The 21,865-nt window shown below is 35.6% G+C and overlaps 1 protein-coding gene across 1 annotated transcript in view; it reads left to right on the top strand.

The window, feature by feature from the left end:
* Positions 1-21,865, top strand: part of CDH7 (cadherin 7) — an 87,960-nt gene that overhangs the window by 10,329 nt on the left and 55,766 nt on the right. The window lies entirely within an intron of this gene.

Below are 21,865 nucleotides of genomic sequence, written 5' to 3'. Positions count from 1 at the left end.
CTAAAGACTGGCACTATTATGGTCAAGAGAGAAAGATTCAGGCATCTAGGGGTGTGACAAGTGGAAAGGAGGGCACGTCTACATTGCTGCTATGCTTTGATGTTGCTTGGCTGGCAGAGCGGCACCTTGGGGGCCTCACTGCCCTCTGAGCATGGCATAGCCTTTTGGCTTTACCCACCCTCTGATGGGCACCAGGCCAGCACAGAACAAGCCCTTGCATCAGGGCATCCCAAATGGCTTATTGTCAGCGCGCCCATAGCTGCATGTGGAACACACTGAGCACAGCTGTGAATCTGTGCCTTAGCTCATTCACTGCGTTGTGCTGGTGAGTAATATGCTTCAGCAAGTATTGAGCAAAAAAAAACACCACACAAAACAAAACAAACAAAAAAAAAAAAACAGCCTTCTTGTACTTCTATGTAACATTTATGTGTAATCATCTTATTGAAAGAAAAACTCATTTTTCTATGTAATATGAGAATCAATAAATGCAGTTTCTCATTAAGATATAGCAAATGCATAGAAAACAAGGGAGTGACAAATTTTTGCAAAATGGTATGCTTACAGAAAAAAAAAAAAGTAATCTGAAATCCACTACTTCAAATGTACGAGTGCAGGGAATTTCAGCTTACTTGATTTGCCCTACCGAGACAAAAACCTTAATGTTTGTGTTAACACAGCTAAGTACTTAGAATTTAATCATGCCATCAAATAATCAAGTTGAATGGCGATCTGTTCTTGTGACTAAGGCTATGTTTGCGTTTATGTGTTTTTCTGAACTGGAGCTAGTATTATGCACAACTGAGCACTAAAGGAGAACTAGAATAAACAAACATATGTATATTTCATTGCAAGCATCATGAAAGTTTTTGTTAAGTTGGAGGTTAGGTAGCAGTTTCAACTTGGAAACTACTTGGCTTTGTAAGGTGTTTTTTTGTTTTTTTGTTTTTTTGTTTTTTTTTGGGGGGGGGGGTGGGGTGAAGAGGAGTGAAGGGGAAAGGGAGAATAATATATTTGGAAAGGAAAATAGTATATTTGGCATTCTTACCTGCTGATATAAAAGGATGTGTGGCTTACAATTTAGAATTTCTCTCCTGGAAAATAAATGTCTTTAAATACTTGACAGAAGTCTGGTTTTGATCTGTAGCAATTCTCATATTCACTAGATTATTGTGTTTTGGCCAAATATGCTGTGGTAACACTGGAGTACACGACGTGGTTATTTTTATCTTCACAGTCTGCTTTTTCCAGTCCTTTACAGGAGTCCTAACATTCATATATATATATATATTCTGAAAAGCAATCCCTCCACATCTATTTTTATTTATTTTTTACTAGTAACAGTCTGTGCCCAGCCTGCCTTTGTATCAGCAGTATGAATTGTTGGCTCAAGAATTCACATTTGTACCAGCATTTTGTAGGAAAAGCAGACATAAATTTGCACTTTCAAAAGGAAGCACATTTTCCTGGAAACAGAGCCCTTGCTGAGCATCTTATAAGATAAGATGTGCCCAGTTCCTAACCTTCACTCTGGAGAGGCTTTTTACTGTGTGGTTCCTGAGGTGCAATCATGACCAAAGCTGCATTCCCATGCAGGGGAGAAAAGAGGTGAAGAAGTGATTTTCGTTCTGTGTGTTAACATATTATATGGAGTACCACTCTGAAGTGAGCAGCAGTCACCTTCCTCCCCCTTTCTTCCCCCTAAAAATATTGCTGTGCCTGTTTCAAAGCATCTGTAGGCAGGTAGAGACTGAGGAGATCAAGATTTGGATGGAAGGGTGTTTTTTTTTCCTTCCTCTTGGTGAGGAAAGTGAAGAGCTGGCATAACTCACTTCTCTCATCAAGTGAAGTGGAAACAGCAACCAGACTCTGCTTCATATTCTGCAGAGCATTCTGCTCCTGAGGAGGTCAGTCCTGTGCTATCTGAACAGAAGTTCAGGATGCTTTGCAGGGTGCCAGTCTGAATGTGGACACCCAGGAAGGAGGAACCTGCCTTCAGATTTTAATGGCTGTGAGAGAAAATGCTTCAGAAACAAGCAGGCAAATGGAGCTGTCCTAGGGAATATTTTCTCTCTGCCACTATCCAATTTTAAAACGCCCTAGGCAGTTCTGTTTGGATGAGGCAGTATTTGGAGAATGTTAGGGTTACATGGCAAATTAGTTAAAAGTCATGAAATACCAATGTTAATTCCATGTTTGGCATTAATTCTGTCCTTCTGGCTGCATGCAATTTAACATTTTAATTACATGATCATGCAAGGTAAAATCCAATTCCTTGGAAATTATATAATAGGATTCCTATTCACTTTGTTAAGATGAGTCTTTCACTTAAAATATTTTTTTTCAATGTTTTCATATTTAGATTTCAGATCCATATTGTAAGTGTATTGAATTCTTGAAATGTTTATTTGGTGTTTGTTTGTTTTTAAATGTATTTATTTTTTTGAGGCAGCAGGGTCCTGTTTCTCCCAGCACTCTGGAGAAACCTTTGGAGAAACACCAATAGTTTTACAATAAGAGGAATCAGAGGTGATTGAAGTTTGTTGCTGTTACTGGTAGTTTGTTTTTGTTTTTTGTTTGCTTTTATATGCAGGTCTTTCCTCTCTGTGGTATGAATTTTAATCATCTTGGATTCAATCCTGAGTAATTCTGAGTGCCTCTTGGGAGGTGCTTAACAGTCCAGATTGTGGACTGAAACATATACAATTTCTTTCTATCAGTCAGCACAGCATATTTTTTTTTATTATTTTATTTTTAATAAAAGGGTTGAAGAAATTCACTATTTAGCCCATTTACCCATCCAGATAGTCCCTGTTATTTTCCAGACATTCCATGTAGGAATTGAAGCAGTTAACTATGATAATAATTTAGCTGGAAGCTTAGGTGGCTTCTGTTTTCCAGAAACAGTTTACTATTTCTCTGTAAAATGTCTTACTCTGCATTTTCCATATAAATGAATTTAGTTGAATCTACTTGGGCATAAATATAATAATATAGAACAGTTTAAAATGATTTGATATAAAAATACCTAAAATCACAAATGTATATAGTATATATAGTATATATGTATATAGTATATGCTATAATACTGAATATTTTAAAATCTGTTTACAGTCACATAGTTAAAATCTGGATAGGTATGCAGAGGCAAAAAAAAAAAAAAAAGGATGCAGTTTAATGCACAGTCTAATTTTATGTCTGATATTCTTTTGTTGTTGTTTTCCCATGTTTTTGTTACATAATTATGCAAACATCCTCTGTGTGTGTTTTTGTTTTTAGTTTGAAGGACTTTGTGTGTGTGTCCTTTTTGTTTGTTTGTAGGATTTGTGCTTTTTTTTGTTTTGTTTTGTTTTGTTCCTGGTTTTCTTTTATTTAGTTTCATCAGTGTTTGCCTGCAAGAATGTTGGTCTCCTCAAAAGCATTGGAATGACACAAAGCCACAGACAGTAATTCTTTTATTTGTCTTTTATAAGTAAACAAGCAAAAAACAACAACTGAATCAAAAGCAGCTCACAAATAAACTTGAAGTGAAACAAGGCTGTGAACTCCATGTGATTGAGTGTGAAAATTGATGGCTGACTTTATTATTTTCTTTTGAACCCAGACCAAAGCTCCTTTTCCAATGGCTCTAGATTTATGGATAGTTAGAGACAGAGACAGTTTCAAGCACATAAGCACAATGGCTACTGAGATAAACTTTAAAATTATTATTATTATTATTATTATTATTATTATTTTCTTGAGACCTTTCTAAGATGTGAAGGGCTGATAATAAAGGGTAACAAAGAAAATCATTGATACAGTGATATATCAAGCAGAATTTGCAGTTATGCACTGAAGCAAGGTGGAGAAAGGGCTTTCTAAGCAGCAGAATAGCAGAATAACCAGAAATGTATATTATTTGTTGGTATAGACTGTAGAATGCTTCTTCCAGACTCATCAGTTTGGAGGGAAGAAGGCTGTTTTTTTTTTTTTGTTGTTTTGTTTTTTTGGTATGACAATTATTCACATTTGATATTTACCTATTGCAATATGTTTACAATATGTAACAAACCATACAGACACAGTGAGAAATGCATCTCTTTTCCTGGCTCATTGCCTGCCATTTTCAAATGTGCATGGTAACTTTTGGACTGTGTTGGATAATAAGCGTTCTTGGTAAAATACTTTAAATCAGTAAGTACTGTGAAAGCATTGGCCACACTGTCAAACTCATAGCAATGTACCAAATACCAGTCACTGAGAAACAGAGGGAACTTCATCTGTGAATGAGAAAGCTGAGAACCTCTGAATAGAAATAAGTCCAGTAGCTTTTCGTCTCTCTAGAAACCCACTACAACTTTACTGTCACTTTGGGAAATGGAGAGGAGAAGAAGGAAAGTTATAAGGGCTAAATTTAGGCAAAAGGGGCTAGGCTGCCACATTTATAGATAAGGGAGCAGGAGGCAGGTTGGTTGTGATTCTTTTTCCTCTTGTTGTCTGTGGAGGTAACCCATGGAGACCTGAGCCCAGTCTCAGCCTTGGGCTTTTGCCTCTCCAAATAGCCTGCATAAGATAAATGTTCAAGTCTACTCAGAAAAACTGCAAGTGAGCACCCAGCTGAGAGTAGCTACAGCTCTGCACAGAAATAATTTATGTTTTTTTTTTTTTTTTTTTTTTTTTTTCTGTTTTTGTTTTTGTTTTTCCCAAGTCCTTTTGAGAGGAAAAAAAAAGTTCCTTTTCTTTATTTGTGTACACTATGTGGAAAACAAAGATAGCATAATGAATCAGAGAAACTTCCTTCCTCATTGTTACATATATTTTTATTCTTTTTCTATTTGTTATCTTCATTTTAAGATAATCTTTGAATCAGTATTGTTTTATATACTCCCAAAAGTCAACTTCTGAAACTGAAAATGCGAATCTGCTCTGTTTCTATTAATCCATCGCAGCGACTCTTTGTTGTTCTGTGCTGTGAAAATTGATAACAGTTGACCTTTTAAGTAAAATCGGACATACCACTCTTGTCAAAATTATTCTACCACAAGTTCTGCAAATGAAACAAATGACTAATCAAAATACTCAAGTACTGCATATCTGCTTTGTAGAAGGAATAGGTCTTGGTAAAGGGGTACCCCAGCCATACAGAAGAGGTATGAATTTACCAGCTCAACTTGTTATTCATAAGTTGCTAGTAGCACAGACTTTTCATCACTGGGGAGTCACTATGGGCTTTGTGTTATTCCATGCTTTATTTTGTTTGGATTACCCCAAATAACAGTGTTGACAACCTGAATGTTTCCTACTTAGCGTGTAGGGCTAAAGTATCTCTGGGGAGAACAATGAGATTAAGGCACACAGGAAGAATTATCTGAAGGGATAACCCAAAATCTACTGTTTTTTTCTTGGTATATTTCATTAGCCTGCACAGCTATAGTGTAATTTCCTCTTTCCCTATTTGTAGGAAGTCATTGTCTTACTCACATAGCTGAATGGATACAGAAATGGGTTTTATGCAGGGGATTTAAAGTGATGACAATTCCGCATGCTCAAGCTCTAAAAGACAATTTATATGTAATTTCATTATTAAAAGCGATAATAGTTGAGAGACTTATGGTTGAATACTGAACCAGAACATGAAGCTTTATGATCTTTTAGTATAATATAGAACATTGATGCTTAACATGTGGCATTACAGAAGAGGAAGGTTAGTGAAGGTGATGACAACATTTGTAAATTAAGTAGCCCTCATCACAGCTTTTTATTCGGTGGCACAGCTATGCTATTTGTATAATCGTGTAATACCAGTGCTGTACTTCAGTAGACTAATAGGCTCTACCTGCAGTGCTCTGCTCTAAATTTCTTTGGGATGTTATTTTAAACTATATTTTATGGGTCTCTCTGACAAATCAGAAAAACAAAAGTAAAAGCTAATTTTCATACCATATATAGATGTAAGTCTCCTGTATGCTTGGCTGGTTATCAGGAAATGCTTTATTTTCATGAGAGCTTGAGGAGTTTTACAGTTTTGATGTGAGTTTGGTGTTTGAAGCTCTTGTTGCCTCAGCTGACTTTTTTTTTTTAATCTTTTATTCTAACATTTGCATATGCTAAAATTGTTTTCTGTCCTATTGGCTCTCTTTATTGGCTGTCACTTGTTATCCAGTTTTACTTCTGTCCTCTAGTCGTACTGATGGTGTTGGAAATGCAGGGCTGTAAGATAAGGGCTACCAAGAAGTGCCAGTATTCACGTTATTATGTGAATTCCATTATTGTTAGGGAAGTCCAGTCAGGAATCAAATCCCCACCATGAGCTAGGTGCAGTGCAGGCTAAGACAACCCTCTGCCCTGAGACAGAGGTCTTGTAAAACAAGAGGCAGTAAAACAAGAGGCAGATTAAGAGGTAAGAATACAATCCAGTGAAATATGGAGATATCAATCAACATCCCCAAAATAACTCGAGAACAATAACTCGCTCACATCCTTTTCCAATAAGATAAAATATTGCTTATTCTAAACATGAGAATCAAAACTATGTTTTAAACAACGTGAATAGATAACAGAAAGTCTTTTCCTGCCTTTATGTTCTAACCTTTATAGGTGACAATTTGGTTGAAATTCCTAAGGGCGGATCTATGTTAGTATGAGGCTACTTGTCTAAAAATCTTGTTTCAGGACAGTGAAGATAAAGGAAGTTTTTCTATTGCTTTCAAAAGTTCAAACTGCACATGCTTCAAAGTTTTATGTCTTGTAATCTGCTATTACTCTATATTTTCCATGTTGTCTTTTTTCTTATACCTATACTGTTCAGCACAAGTATCTGTCTACAGGTCCATTGGATGTTCATTCCATGTATTTAGCACTTTTCACCTCACAGTCTAATAGCACTATTGCTGCTCTGTCACGTATTTTTTTTCTGCCAAATTTCTTCTTTGCTCCATGGCATCTTTGTTGTTGTTGTTTTTCAATCTCACGCTTCACAACTTAAGTTCCTTTTGTGTGTATATATGTGTGTGTTTTGGTTTTTGAGTACTCAGTAAAATTATACCATGTACATATGTCAGATTTTGATGTTAACTTTTACCAGTTGAGGTGAGTATGTGGGACAATATATTAGAGATCCTGAAAAGTCAGGCAATGGTGCTTTTGTGTCCAGTAAACCATCTTTAACATAAGTGGTAATTAATGCTGGAAAATCTCTGCATTATAAATCTTTGTCACAACATCATGAAGTTCCCTGGAAGAAGTGGCTTAACCGTGTGTTGAGGTTGGAATGGCTGAAAGAAGAAAGACGTGAATACACTACGTTGCCCACTTCTGTCAGAGTACCTGTTAGCTACCTTGTACTACCAATGTATATCTTCTTATATCTTCTCAGTGCTTTTTGTGCTAGAAGAGACAGTTTTGTCATATAAATTAGAAACAAGTTACTCTTAGAAAAATCGGTGTAAGTTATGCTGCTAGGTGAATCCTAGCTGTTCAAATTATATATCCAAATATGATTACCAGCACACACTGTGAGCAGAAGTTTGAGGAGGTCCTAATGCTTACTGTCATAGCTTTAAGGCTGTAAGAAAAAGTATCTTTTATTTTTATTTTTATTTTTATTTTTATTTTTATTTTTATTTTTATTTTTATTTTTATTTTTATTTTTATTTTTATTTTTATTTTTAAAGGTAGGGTTGTGAGTTTCCATGGTATAAAAACAAAAAGATAACAAAAAATAATAATGTCAACACCTAATTATAGATCACATGCCCTTCCCAAAACCCAGGAATAAGTGAGTATATTGACACATGTTCAAAACCTTAACTAACTTTGTTCCAGGGTCATTACGGTAGAATTTTGTCAGTCCAAGAGAGAGACTATATTTCTCTTTTTGGTATTTTAAATATTGACTTAAATAGATTTTACTTCCAGAGCTTTCTAATATATTTTTTTTTGACTGATATGTATTAAAAGCAGTGCAGCATAACAATTATTTTTGTTTCATTCAGTATTTCAGGAGAAAAAGGTAGTTGAAGAGAAAAGGAACACCCTCACAATTTTTGGTACAAGAAGTCATGTTTGAGTTCAGGAAAATCAGTGGCTTATATCCCTACAGATACTATAAATGCAATCTTTGCTACATATTATGTTTGGTGGATAGTTCATCATAGTGTTGCATTTGGATTATCAGCAATTGAAAATCTACCTAAACTTTTTCAAACTTATAAGAAAAAAATTTATTATAGTAGCATATTATTACATTTTTTATATTTTGCAGTGGCTTCATTTGAAAGAAAAAATCATAGAGATAAATTAACAATGATATTTTTCCTGAGCATTCCATTTTGAACAAAAATATAATACATAAATATGTTGTTGCTAAGTTATATTCTAAGAGAGCTGGGCGGATATGATAGAAGTAAGCTCACATTTCATTTTACCCAAGACACTGATAAAAGTAAAAGAAATTAAACTAATCAAAGTAAATTATGATTTTAAAAATATATATATATTCAAATACTGTTGGAAATATAGAAAATAACCATTTCACCTGCATCCTAATTATAATATTGAAATCCAAATTTAAATATTTTCATGGTATCAACTGCATTTTCTTAATCATTACATTCCATACATTCAACTTTATAATTTAAATGGAAGAGAAAATATTTATCTTGTTTATTTATGTGTTCTATTTGCATAAAAAAAAAAAAAAAAAGAAAGAAAAACAGCACAAATTTTGCTACTGTGTGTTTCTCCTATGTATTACTGTGTTAACTCAGTTGGGTTAAGTAAAAGAGGACAGTGATATATCTGCATTAGCATTTTTGCTTGGATCAGATGTGCATTTCTGAAGTTAACGTCTGTTGTCATTTAGTATATTCCAGTTGTGGAGTGGGATTTGAGTGGGCAAGCTAGATTCCAGTTAGTCGAGACTAAATTAGAAAAGTAAGATCCATAAATGCACTGATTAAACTCCTAATGGGACCAGACTGGTCTCATTGCTAGTCCAAAGGAAAACCCCAGAACACATAGTGCGGACACTGGTTCCTCAGCACCGACTGTTTCTCCCTGAGTATCCCAACCCATTGTATTGTACTACTTGCTGACATAGCCAATGAAGGAACTCTGTTAATGACAAAAGAAACATAATAAAAGGGTGCTGATCATCAAAATCAGTAAATATGCTCATAAAGTTATACTATATATATTTAGGATTCGTTCTTGCAAATGTTTGTGACTCAGCTTACAACTTGCTAACATTAATAGTGTCTTTCATTTGGTACAGTATTTGCTGGTGTTACATGCCTGTGCATGCCTGTGCAAAATGTGGAATTTTGTCCTTTACGTTGGTTTAAAACACACAGTACTGTAGTAGCACTACTACACAAATCACATATCACAAATAATATAACAAAGAATCATTTTTTTTTATTATTTTATCTTTCAGATAAATAGAAATGCCAAGACAAATACAGCTCTTTTGCACATGAAAATGTGAGAAAATACAAAATATACCTTGCTGTCTCAGGCTGTTTGTCAGAATGCTCCCCTGGGACAAGGTAGTTGTAAACAGCTGAGAAAAAGTCTTTATTTTATTTTATTTTTTATTTTTTTTATTTTTATTATTATTATTATTTTTAATATATGCGGCTTTGTGTATTTCATGGAATAATTGAAGATTTAAACCAGAATCTTGAGAAGATCACTTTTATTTACCCTAGAAAGCCATCTGACTATATTATTTTTTGGAATAAAACTATTTGTCCATTTTAATTGATTTTTTAACTGATATTTTATTTCACTGTTTATTTAAAGAAGAATACTGAGGATTGATTGGCAAGAGATAGCAACATATTTCGCATTTTTGACAGTGAAAAAATTACCTTCCTTTTGTACAGTCACATAGTGTTCTTTGAGCTCTGAAGGTCTGCTTTATGGTGTTTCATATGGGTGAATAGGATATATGTTGCAAACAGCTAAAAGCAGTCTAACATAATGTTCTACCTAAATCACTAAGGATTCTTTGGTCCTTTCCGAGTAGAAAGAAATATACCTAACAGTATTTTCCAGGTAGTACAAGAAGATTTTATTGCATGAATTCCATGAACTGTTGCCATAGTCATACCGTCCCATTTACTCTTCCTATTTAAGTAAATCATGAGAAATTGCATTGAGGACCAGAGAGACATGAAATTTTGTTGCTGTGGAGTGCATGTGAGAAAAATTAAGCCCATAATGTTATTTTCCATTTGAAACGTTTCCAAAATGCATAAGAACTTGGTACTTGGATACATGCATAAGGATGATAAGCTGCTTAAACATTTCATACCAAAGTATCAAATTGTAACCCTCCTGACTAGGAAATCAAACAATTCAATTTTTTTTTTTTTTTTTTTTTTTTTTTAATTTCTTACAAAGTAGACAGGTGCTGCATTAGGTAAGGTTTAGCTTGTTATTCCATAACAATTGAAAGTTTTCAGACACAGCTGTGAAAAGCAGATGGTCATTTCTTAAGTTTCCATAATCAGGGTATAATAACAATACTATAAAGTAGCCAAATACTTGTCTTTCTTATACAATTTGCATATATCATATGGATAGAGTAAGCATTTGTGAAAGTGCTTGGCACATTTCTATGTTTAAAAACGAACAAACAAAAACAAATACAACAAACTTTCAGGGATTTAATACTGCATAGCGTTTATATGGAAAACTTTAAAATAATCCCTCTTGTTTCTGGATGTTCTTAATTTTTATATATATGTAAGCTGTCATCCTTCACACCCACCTCTTCCATTTTACCACATAACCATTCTTTACCAAGCAATATATATTTTGCTATTTTAAAAGCTTTCCTAGTCAGCTTTGTAATCTTTTGTTCATCTTCATGACTCGTCTATTCACTAGGTCTATTTTTTCACTGTCTTCTTGACATCAAGGCCAGGCAGGAAAGGGCCTTGGCCAACCTGAACTAGTGGGTAGCTTTTCTGCCTGTGGCAGGGGGGTTGAGTTAGATGATTTTAAGGTCCCTTCCAACCTGAATCATTCTGTAATTCTGTGATATGGTATGGAATATCCCTTTGGTGTCTAAGTCAGCTGCCCTCGCTGACTCTCCCCACTCAGTTCTTGCCCTTGGAGGGGGGAGGGGACCATCCACCAGATGGTCCGCCCATCAAATCCATGTTTCCAATTTAGAGATTATGATGTCATGTGGGACTGTGTCAAAGGCCTTACAGAAGTCCAAGTAGATGACATCAGCAGGTCTTCCCTTGTTGACTGATGTAGTTACTCCATCATGGAAGGCCACCAGATGGGTCATGCACAATTTACCCTTGATGAAGCCATGCTGGCTGTCTTGGATCACCTGCATTTGCCTTAACATTGCCTCCAGGAGGATTCATTCCATGATCTTGCCAGGCACAGAAGTGAGACCCACCAGTCTGTAGTTCCCCAGATCTTCCTTTCTACTTTTTTAAAAAATGGGAGTGATATTTCCTTTTTTCCAGTCACCAGGGATGTTGCCTGAATGCCATAATTTTTCAAATATGACAGAGAGTGGCTTGGTGACTACATCAGCCAATTCCCTCAGAACCCTGGAATGCATGTCATCAGGGCCTAGACTAGTACAACTAGTAGACTAGTTACAACTAGACTTGTAGTTGTTAAGTTGCATCAGGAGGTCCTGAATTTGCTCTTTGCTTACAGTGAGTAGGACTCTGCTCCCCCAGCCCCCGCCTAGAGGTTCAGGGGCATGATAGATGTGGGATGCCTGATCACCAGTGAAGACCAAAGCAAAGAATTTTTTAAGTACTTCTGTCTTTTCCTCATCTGTTGTTACCTGTTTTCTGTCTTCATTTGTCAGAGGTGGTATGCTCTCCTTAGCATTTATTTTGCAGCCACCGTACCAGTAGAACCCCTTCTTGTTATTCTTTGCATCCCTTGCCAAGTTTACTTCTGTCAATGCCTTGGCTTTCCTGATCCCATCCCTGCACATCTAGACAACATTTTTGTGCTCTTCCCAGGGCACATGGTCCTGTTTCCACCATCTGTGCATTTCCTTCTTTTGCCTAACTTTGACCAGCAGTTCCTTAGTCAACCATACCGGTTTCCTACCTTCCCTTCTTGATTTATTACACATGGGAATAGAGAGCTCTTGCACTCCAAGGAAAATATCCTTAAAGGGTTGCCAGCTCTTATTAGATCCTCTATCCCTAAAGACCATGTCCCATGGGGTCTCACCTACTAATCCTTTGAACAGCTGGAAGTTGGCTCTTCATTTTCCTGCCTTTGTTCTTAGCCAGGCCCATATCCCTCAAGATCACAAACTCAACCAGAGTGTGGGCACTGCAATGTAGGCTTCCTCCAATATTAATCTCTTTAATGGGCTCTTCTGCATTGGCGAGCACCAGGTCCCATGCCACACTCAACAACAGAAGCTGGGAAGGAGAAGAGGGGGCTCTTGTTACGAACATGTCTGTTCTCCCAAAGAACTGCTATATGTATTGAGGCACCCTGCTTCCCAGGACGTGGCCAAACATTGAACCTTGCTGATTGATAGGGAGTAGAGAATAATTGTGTTGTTTTGTTTATTTATTTATTTATTTGTAACTGCTAATGTTAGCTGACTTAGGCATTGTTAGTTCAGATGGGGAAAAAAAGAGGATCTAGCCATAGATCCAGACATATTCTGGTTTGAGAATTATGCAGATGACTAGGTCTGCTAAATAGAAGGCTGAAAGGGACAAAAAGGTAAGAAAAGATCATTTGTAATGGAAGGAGGAAGATACTATGTACGACAAGGTAATCTACATGTATGATACTTGGGAGCAGCAAAAACAAATACAATCAAGACAAAAAGTAACGCAAAGGTGATTTGATGTTTCTCTTCTGGTAACAGGGAAGCAGATGACATAAAAGGAAAAATTTAATTATTTCTTATAAAACATTTCTGCAGTAAACCAGGAAACTCAGCATTTTACCTGAAGAAGTCTTAAACACAAGTATCATCATGCCAAACAACATAGGACAAGACAGAAAAGCCTCCTATCAGTATGATTTCCAAGAATTGCTGAGTCAAGCAAGACGGAGTGTGGATTAATGAAGGAGAGGCAGATCTCAAGAAGTCCAAGCAAGACTAAGCTATTAGAAAATGGGGAGAAGGATGCAAGTATGTATAGCCATCAGGGCAGCATCTGGTCCTTGTCCAGCCTGTTTCCAAATTAAAAGCTAAAAATGAAAAGGATTAATACTGTGGTTCACCACTAAGGAAAGCTGCCTGCACCTTATGAAGTAAACTTCTTGTTGGAGTCAAGGGGATGAAATAATGATACCTCTGGGTCTTCAAGGGCTTTCAGTTTCTCTGTAGATACCTTCCCTTCTAGACTGATATTTTAACATTCATAATTTCATGTCACTGTATTTCCTTCAACCTGTTTGCAGGCTACATGAGAACATTTCCTTCAGACTAATTTTAATGTCTTGGCAAAATTAGATTTTTTTTCATGTTTTGTAAGCCACAGTGTCACACTCAGAACTTTCCTTTTATCTATTAATTTATAAGTGGAAGGAGGGTAGAAGGTGATGGTCCATTATGCTGGATTGATCTTATGCTGAAAAATCGTATTTTCCAGACAGTTTTTGCAAATTTTACTTCCAGAAGCACAAAGTGAAATCAATGAATGCTTTTCATAAGGGATGTTGCAGACTGAGAGCCCAGGTGCTTTGTCTTGCTTCCAAAATTATTGCCAAGTAGGCAATGAAACTGTGAGGAAGACAACGATAAGAGGTGCATCCTGATGACAGAACCTTCTGAGACCTTTAAAGATATAAGGGTCTGTCTGCAAACTACACTAGAAATACAAGATATTTACCTTTGAATCAGGAATAATTTTACCTTCTGTGTATTAGACACAGCAGTTCACCTTTCACCTCTGATCATTTCATGCTTTCTTTATTACAATCCTTAGGCTGCAAAGAACAATTTGGAATACAGTTTGGACTGTAGCAGGGAGAGCTAAGAGGTTGTGGATCAGATTCAACTCACCAGAAAATCACTTTGTGAGGTAGCAAGATACAGGAGAAACATGCTGCAGCTTAACCATCAAGGTCAGAAGAGTTAAGTTTATTACAGTGAAGAAATTTGTCAGCAATATTACAGATTTTTTCTGGAGTCTAGCATTCTTGCATATGTAAATTATCTTTTCTAACAGAACTCTGACAGAACTGATGCAAACTCAGAAGTGCCATCATAGAGAGTACTGGGATGAAACCAGAACTTTTTCCCTGATAACTAATCTGACTTGTTGGAAATAAAAATACAGTAATGATGAATGGCATGACACTTTCTTATTTTTTTCTTGATATCAAAGTGCACCTTTGATTTTGTTGGTGGCAACATAAATAATGCAATTAAATAAGCTTTTTTATTTTTGTATTTTTTTTTTTTAAATTTTTAACACTAAAGCATTAAGATTCTATTTAATAGTGTTTGGCAGAAGACATCTTTTTTTCTGAGTGATGACTTGGAAGGCAAAGTAAGAGTTTTTCATACTCCCAAAGTTGTGTGTACCATTACCCTTCCTGAAGTATTGCTGTAATGTTACATACTTTTTTTTTTTTTTTTAAAATACTTTATTATTATTATTTTTATTTTTACTTCAAATGAAGGTTTGGATACCTTCATGGTGGAGTGCGAGACTGTCAGAAGCAGCAGCATGGAAAATGTAGCTCAGAAACATGAATCTCCACACCTTAGGTGTCTTCACGAAGTACAACAGTCAAATATGTGTCTGATTGTTTGCAGAGTAGCAGAAAATTTGCTTTTAAAAGTGACTGGATAAAATTATACTTAGTTTCTCAGTAGATGAATTCCATATGTGAGTCACACCTGCCCATTCTGCAGATAATTTTTCCTACTTATTACTACTATTAGTCCTGCTGAGCTAACACAGCTGAGAGACAGCAAACTGCATTCTATTATTTCTTGAGTGCCATCCATGGACTTGTTTGTTATGTTCCACTAAGTTACACCTGCACAATCCCATTGTAAGCTAAGGGACCATACATTTTCACAATGAGAACAGAGTCTCAAGACAGCAGGGGTTTTACTTATGTAACCAGAGGCATAATTCATCTTGTGGAATGGGAGTTTGTCTTTACAAGACTGTACCAAGGTTGCAACACAGGAAGCCAATGTATGACTTATCCATTTAGTCTGTTTGCAATGTGAATTGCAGAAAGGCATTGCTGTTTTTGTACCACCACTTTTCAGCAAGTAGAACATTAAAAGAAAGCCTGTTCACTGTCTTAATGCCTTTTTATGATAAAATCGGTTTACTGTGTTAATTCAGTTTGTTCTTTGCCTCTTAATATTTAACTCACTAGATTAGATACTGAACAACTATTCTTCCACTCCTGTCGCTATTACCACAATTTTTGAATATATATGAACAGAACTTGGCTCTCTTACTCAACTGGCACGCTTTCTCCTTGAGAAAAAAAGAGCAGTAAATAGAGCATTCTAGTTCCTGTTATATAGTCATTGTTTTTGTCTTCTATTCATCCACCTGTTCTAAAGTTTTGCAGAGCAAACTTAAGGGTATTCCATATCCAGTGCTGTCATGAACACTGACCACCAATGTTTGTTCACTTTTGTAGATAACACACTTCAAAGTTTCTCATGTACTCTTATTTGAAAACAGAAAAAATATCTTTTTGCTTCGTCTCATTTTATATATAAAATATGAATAGAGATTGATGGAGAAACAAAATAGAAAGAAGCAATAAAACAGATTTTGGAAAACAAACAAACAAAGAAACAAAAGAGCTAATCAGGCAACTAGCCAACCACAAACTCCCATAAGACTATGGGATCTGTGGGACCATTAAGAGGACAAACAGTATGCCAGTTAGCAATGTGAGGAATAGTGAGGCTGAGGAAACACAATTGCATTTGAAAACATATATAAATTAGACAAAGGAGAGGAATATAAATTCCAGCTGTGAACTACAAGTGAAGTGATTAAGCAGACCTTTGTTTACTTTAGAATGCTTCATTTTAAGTGTATTTGAAGTTGATATGTCCTTTATCTTCATTCTGATCTGCTTCTGATTTTTTTTTTTTTTTTTTTTTTATGTGAATGTGTGGAAACATTTATTTGTGTTATTTTCAAAAGCTATATCTCCTTCATTCATAAGTAATATAACTTAGTAAACTGCATTTGTATTTAAACTACAGTCTGCACATATTTGAAGGGAAAAAGTATGCAAAACCCAACCATAAATAAGAGATATTTTTTTTTCATGTGCAGAAAATTATTATTTGGAAAATTATTATTGAATTAAAAATAATACTTTCTTTTTGAAAGTTATTAAATTTTATCAGTATCTAGTAATGTACAAAGCTCAAAATTTTATGAATAAGGTTATATATTTTTCCTTAAAAATATAGGAGCAGCTTCTCAATGATTGGAAATTGTTCTCTCCTTGCAGACCACTAAGCTGTGCTGATTCACACCAAGTGAAGCACCTTACAGAACTTCCCTGAGGGGGGTTATTTGGCACAGCTTGTTTGTTTTAATGGACCGCACAGAAGGTATAAGACAAAAGTTGAAAATGCTTTGAGTATGAATTTCTGAACATTACAATTAGCGACAGAAGGCCAATCAATGAGACAATAATCCTATAAAAATACAGAAAGATCAGATTGCTTGTAGAATTAGAATAGCTTTAATATGGATGTATGCAAGGGGATAGCAAAGGAGCTGGAAAGTTTCCATCTGCTTTGTATACAAAGTGATTACATTGTGATCACTTAGTCCAAGAGGACAGAAATGATGCAAAATTCTGCCAGGATGAGACATGCAAATTGGATCAATTAAGCTTTGAGAGTGCTTAGACAATCTGGTAGAGAAGTTTACATGCTGTGTCAAGTGAAACTTAGCAAAGATCAGTCTTGAATGCTGGGGGCAAGCATGACAGTGGTTTAAACTCTAATCTCCAAAGGTAATCCATTGTTTTAAGATTTCTTTATAGAAAGAAAATGGTCAGATAGCTTAATAAAAGACCCCTTTAGGACATTCTTGATGGTATGTATATACAAGAAGTATGACAGAAAAATTAGTAACAGTCAACTAATGTCAACAGTTTAAAGTAGATGAGAATAAATTCAGATGGCTGATCTTGTTTGCAGTTAATGGAATATATAATACTAACATCTTATATACCTTCACGATACTTTACAACCCCATGCAATGCTACAGGGTTGGGACAAAGTGGCTGGAAAGCTGTGCAGAAGAAAAGGAAATGGGGGTGCTGATTGATGCTCATCTGAACATGAGCTGGCAATTTGCCCAGGTGGCCAAGAGGGCCAACATCATCCTGGCTTGTATCAGGAATAGTGTAACCAGCAGGACCAGGGAGGTGGTTGTACCCCTGTACTCTGCTCTGGTGAGGCCACATTTCAAGTTCTGTGTTCAGTTATGAGCCCCTAACTTCAAGAAAGATGTCGTGGGATATGTGGGAAAAACTGGGATACTCAGCCTTCTGAGCTGGAAGTCTGGGACAAGGAGCAGAAGAAACCCCACACAGTTCAGGTGGAAAGAGTTAGAGACCTGCTGCTCCACCTGGACTGTCACAAGTCCATGGGGCCATATGGGATCCACCCAAGGGTGCTGAGGGAGTTGGCAGATGTGATTGCTGGGCTGCCTTTCATCACCTATCAGCAGTCATGGTCATCCAGAGAGATCCCGGATGACTGGAGACTTGCTAATATGACACCCATCTATAAGAAGGATCATAAGGAGAACCCACAGAACTACAGGCCTGTCAGCCTGGCCTTGGTGCCAGGAAAGGTGATGGAAAAGGTCATCTTGAATGCAATCACACAGCATATGCAGGAGAGCTGGGGAATCAGGCCTAGTCAGCATGGGTTCGTGAAAGGCAAGTTGTACTTGACCAACCTCATCTCCTTCTGAGTGACCTGCCTGGCGGATTAGGGAAAGTCTGTTAATATAGTCTACCTAGATATCAGCAAAGCCTTTGACACAGTCTCCCATAGTATTCTCCTGGAGAAGCTGACAGCCCATGGCTTGGACAGGTACAGTCTGCTGGGTTAAAAATTGGCTGATGGCATCCTGGCTTGTATCAGGAATAGTGTAGCCATCATGACCAGGGTCCCCTTGTACTCTTCTCTGGTGAGGCCACACCTTGAGTGCAGTGTTCAGCTTTAGGCTCCTCACTGCAAGAAAGACATCGAGGCCCATGTCCAGAGAAGGGCTACAAAGCTGGTGGAGGGCCTGGAACACAAGTCCTATGAAGAGCAGCTGAAGGCACTGCGGTTGTTTCGTCTGGAGAAGATGAGGTTCAGGGGAGACCTTATTGCACTCTATAACTACCCAAAAGGAAGTTGTGGGGAGCTGGGGGTTGTCCTTTTCTCACAAATAACTAGTGATAGGACTGGAGGGAATGGCCTCTAGTTGCACCAGAGGAGTTTAGGTTGGAAATAGGAGATATTTCTTCTCAGAAACAGTAGTCAGGCATTGGAACGGGTTGCCCAGGAAGGTGATGGCATCACCATCCCTGGGGGTGTTTAAGGAAAGGTTGGACTTGATGCTTACAGACATGGTGTAGGGGGTGACAATGGTGGTAGGATGATGGTTGTACTAGATGATCTTGAAGGTCTTTTCCAACCTTAATGATTCTGTAATGACCACTGTGCTTCAGAAGCAGGGATTGTTCTTGTAAGAAAATCATTGTCTGTTACATTTTCATTGAACCAGACTATACTCAGAATGGAAACAAAGTAGAAATGGTTATTAGACAGAGGTGTTCTAATTTTATCAGGGACTAGCTATTAATTTGAATTATGTACCTTATGCAAAATCTTGTATACAGCTAAAAGGACATATAGTCTTAGATAATCAGAGGGGTCTTTATGTAAATGAGAAGCTCACAATATATGTGAAGTACTGTAGCCTTCGTAAATGTTTTTTTTTTTTTTTTTTTTTTTTAAGAAATGCTTTGAAGATTCAGTAGAATCCAGATGGTTTTAAGAATTAGAAACAGGTCTGCACAATTTGAATTTTAATGTAAATTAAACAGGTACACATGACCAACATAAAATAATATCTGCCTCTTAATCATCATTTGTTCATCAATGGCAAATACATTGATTGTGTTGCCAGCATTTAATGGTAATGACTAAGAAACATAGTAAGAATGTCTTATGGTGAAAATACAAAGAACACATAAAAAATCCTGGGTGGGCCTTTTTTTTTTTTTTTTTCTTTTTTTACTGAAAAACAAGTGAAATTCAGTTTTAATCCATAACTACCTTCTGTCGTAATTTTAAATGTCAAAATATGGTTTAAGGAATCAAGGTGTAATGACTGCATAAGAATTTTCTGAGATTGTCTATTAAGCACTCCTCATACTCACCAAAAAAGAAAACGGCATCAGGAGATCATTGTCCTTTTTGTACAGCTGTTAAAATCCCTCTAAGCAGGAAGGCTTTATATACAATTAACCTAGCATTGTTCATGTTAAGGCAGTTTATTATGGTTTTGAAATACTAATGCATTGTCCTCCCCCTCAAATGTTTTCTGAAAAACAGCATAAAACACAGGCATTAAAAGCTTTTTTTTTTTTTTTTTCCTCAGCCCTTAATCCTATGGAGTGAAAATGTCCATCAAAATATGAAATACTATCTTGAGATCAGCCCTGGCAGACCTGCAAATTTTAATAATAATAATAATAATAATAATAATAATAATAATAATAAAATCAAACCTTTTAAAGTATTTATTCACAAGGGATTAACTTAAATTATCAGAACAATTTAAAATAGACTTTCAAACATCCATATTTACTGTGCATATCCTACTTCTCATTCTGAATACTGAACAGCTACATTGAGAACTTAGGTAATGGAATCACTTAAGCTTTCAATGCTGCTTCTTACAATTAGTCAATGTGATGCTCATTGCCGTTTATTAAAGAACCCTTTCTTTGCTCAGGGATTAAGTTTCAGGTTCAGAACGGTGCTTATGCATATGGTCAGCACAAGATTCCATAAGCAAGTCCTGAAATGTTTGAGGATGACAGAAATGAGGATGCTTTTTTAACCAAGAGAATTATAAAATACAGATTTACTTTGATGTAACATAGTGTTAAATTTCCTTACTCTTCTGAGTAAACTTTGAAAATCAAGCTGTTAATTAACTAGTCAACATAGATGGATGGATGGATATGGATATTACACACAAACACTTCAGGGTAAAAATGAATGTGATAAACTACCTTAAGTGAAATACATAAGTGTAAGGGAAAGATAAAAATTAAAGGTACTAGTCTTATAAGCTTCTGAAAAAATAATAACTTATTTGTTATTCAGTTTCACCTTACAAACTCTGAACTTCAGTGCTATTAATCAGTCATAACAGTTAATAGAAAGCACTACAGAAATGTTAGAGAACTTAATCAAGCCAGACTGAAAAGAGATTCTAAATGAAATACAAACACACTGCTAACAGTAATATGTTTTGAGATAAGAAGTTAACCAAGGGATTCTTTTGCTCTCTTTAAGTGAACTTACAAGATTTTATGACTGTTTTCACAAAAGTCAATATTAATTTAATATTTACAAAGCAAAATACAATAAAAATGTCAATACTTTGACATATATATTATCATTTCTGTAAGTAAAAAGAAAATAAAAAATATAATCCAGATGTCAACTGACATATTAATTCTTCTTTGTTTTAATAGTTTCATAAATTTTATTTAAGTCCTTAACTGTTTGCAGAGAATTAAAAGTTAATGTGTCTATAGATGCTGTTAATTACTTCTTTTTTTTTTTTTTTTTTTTTAATGGTATTTTTTTTTTGTAATTAAAATGATCAGATTGTGCTGTCTGCCATAGTCCAGTATTCTATAAGCTTCTATAGTCAAAATTTGTCACAGTTTACAGTTAAACATTTTATAGTTGTCTTCTAGACTGTTAGAAGTTAGGGTTTCAGCACTCCCTATTAGCACACAAGTGGATTTTTAGTAGCATTAACTTTCAAGAGCAAATAAAATTTCAGGAATGGATACAGCATAAAAATAGACATACACACACAAAGAAAAAGGAAACAGAAAATGAAAATAAACATAAAATAATAATAATAATAATAAAAGAATAAAAGAAAAAGGAAAAAAGACAAAGAGAAAACCTCTACACCCTCCAGGAATCTGTTTCTTAGTACTTGGTACTAATGTTCTTTGGAATCAGGCTCCTGTGAGAAAATCATTATCAACCAAGCGGTGCTGCAAGCTATTTTGGATAGTTGAAGCAGAAACAGGATAATCACAGTAAACTATAGATCAGTAGTTTGATAAAGACACAATATGAAGGTATAATTTCTACTCGAAAATGAAGTCATTTAGTATAAGTACATACCTATCTCATAAAATACTTTAATACCAAATGAGTTTTTGTTTGTAAATTTGGTATTATTGACATGAATAGTTCAACAAAAAAGTGTGTGATTATTTTCCCACTCAGTGCTATTACAGCTAATTCTTTAGGTCATAGAGTTAGAGATGAAAAAAAAATATATTTTATATGCTCTCATCTTTTATGGTTGAAATGAAATACCTGAATTATGGATAAGTAGAAAAAGTGATAGGAGAGAAACAACTTGGTATTTTTTTTGTTATTTCTGTTTCCAAGAACTGGAAAAATCCAGAAGTATTCATTTTGCATTATGTCAGGTGTATAGATTCTGCAATCAACATCGTTTCCCCTTCTGTCTCCTCTTCTTTCGTGTACTACAAGGTATAGTGCATTTATGCATTTTCTGGACTTTAAAACAAACAAACAAACAAAACACAAATAAATAAATAAAATCCAAAA

This window comes from Aythya ferina (genome assembly GCF_964211825.1).
Source record: "Aythya ferina genome assembly, chromosome: 2".
In the NCBI taxonomy this organism is placed as follows: Eukaryota; Metazoa; Chordata; class Aves; order Anseriformes; family Anatidae; genus Aythya; species Aythya ferina.
This window is presented reverse-complemented; position numbering and strand designations above follow the sequence as displayed.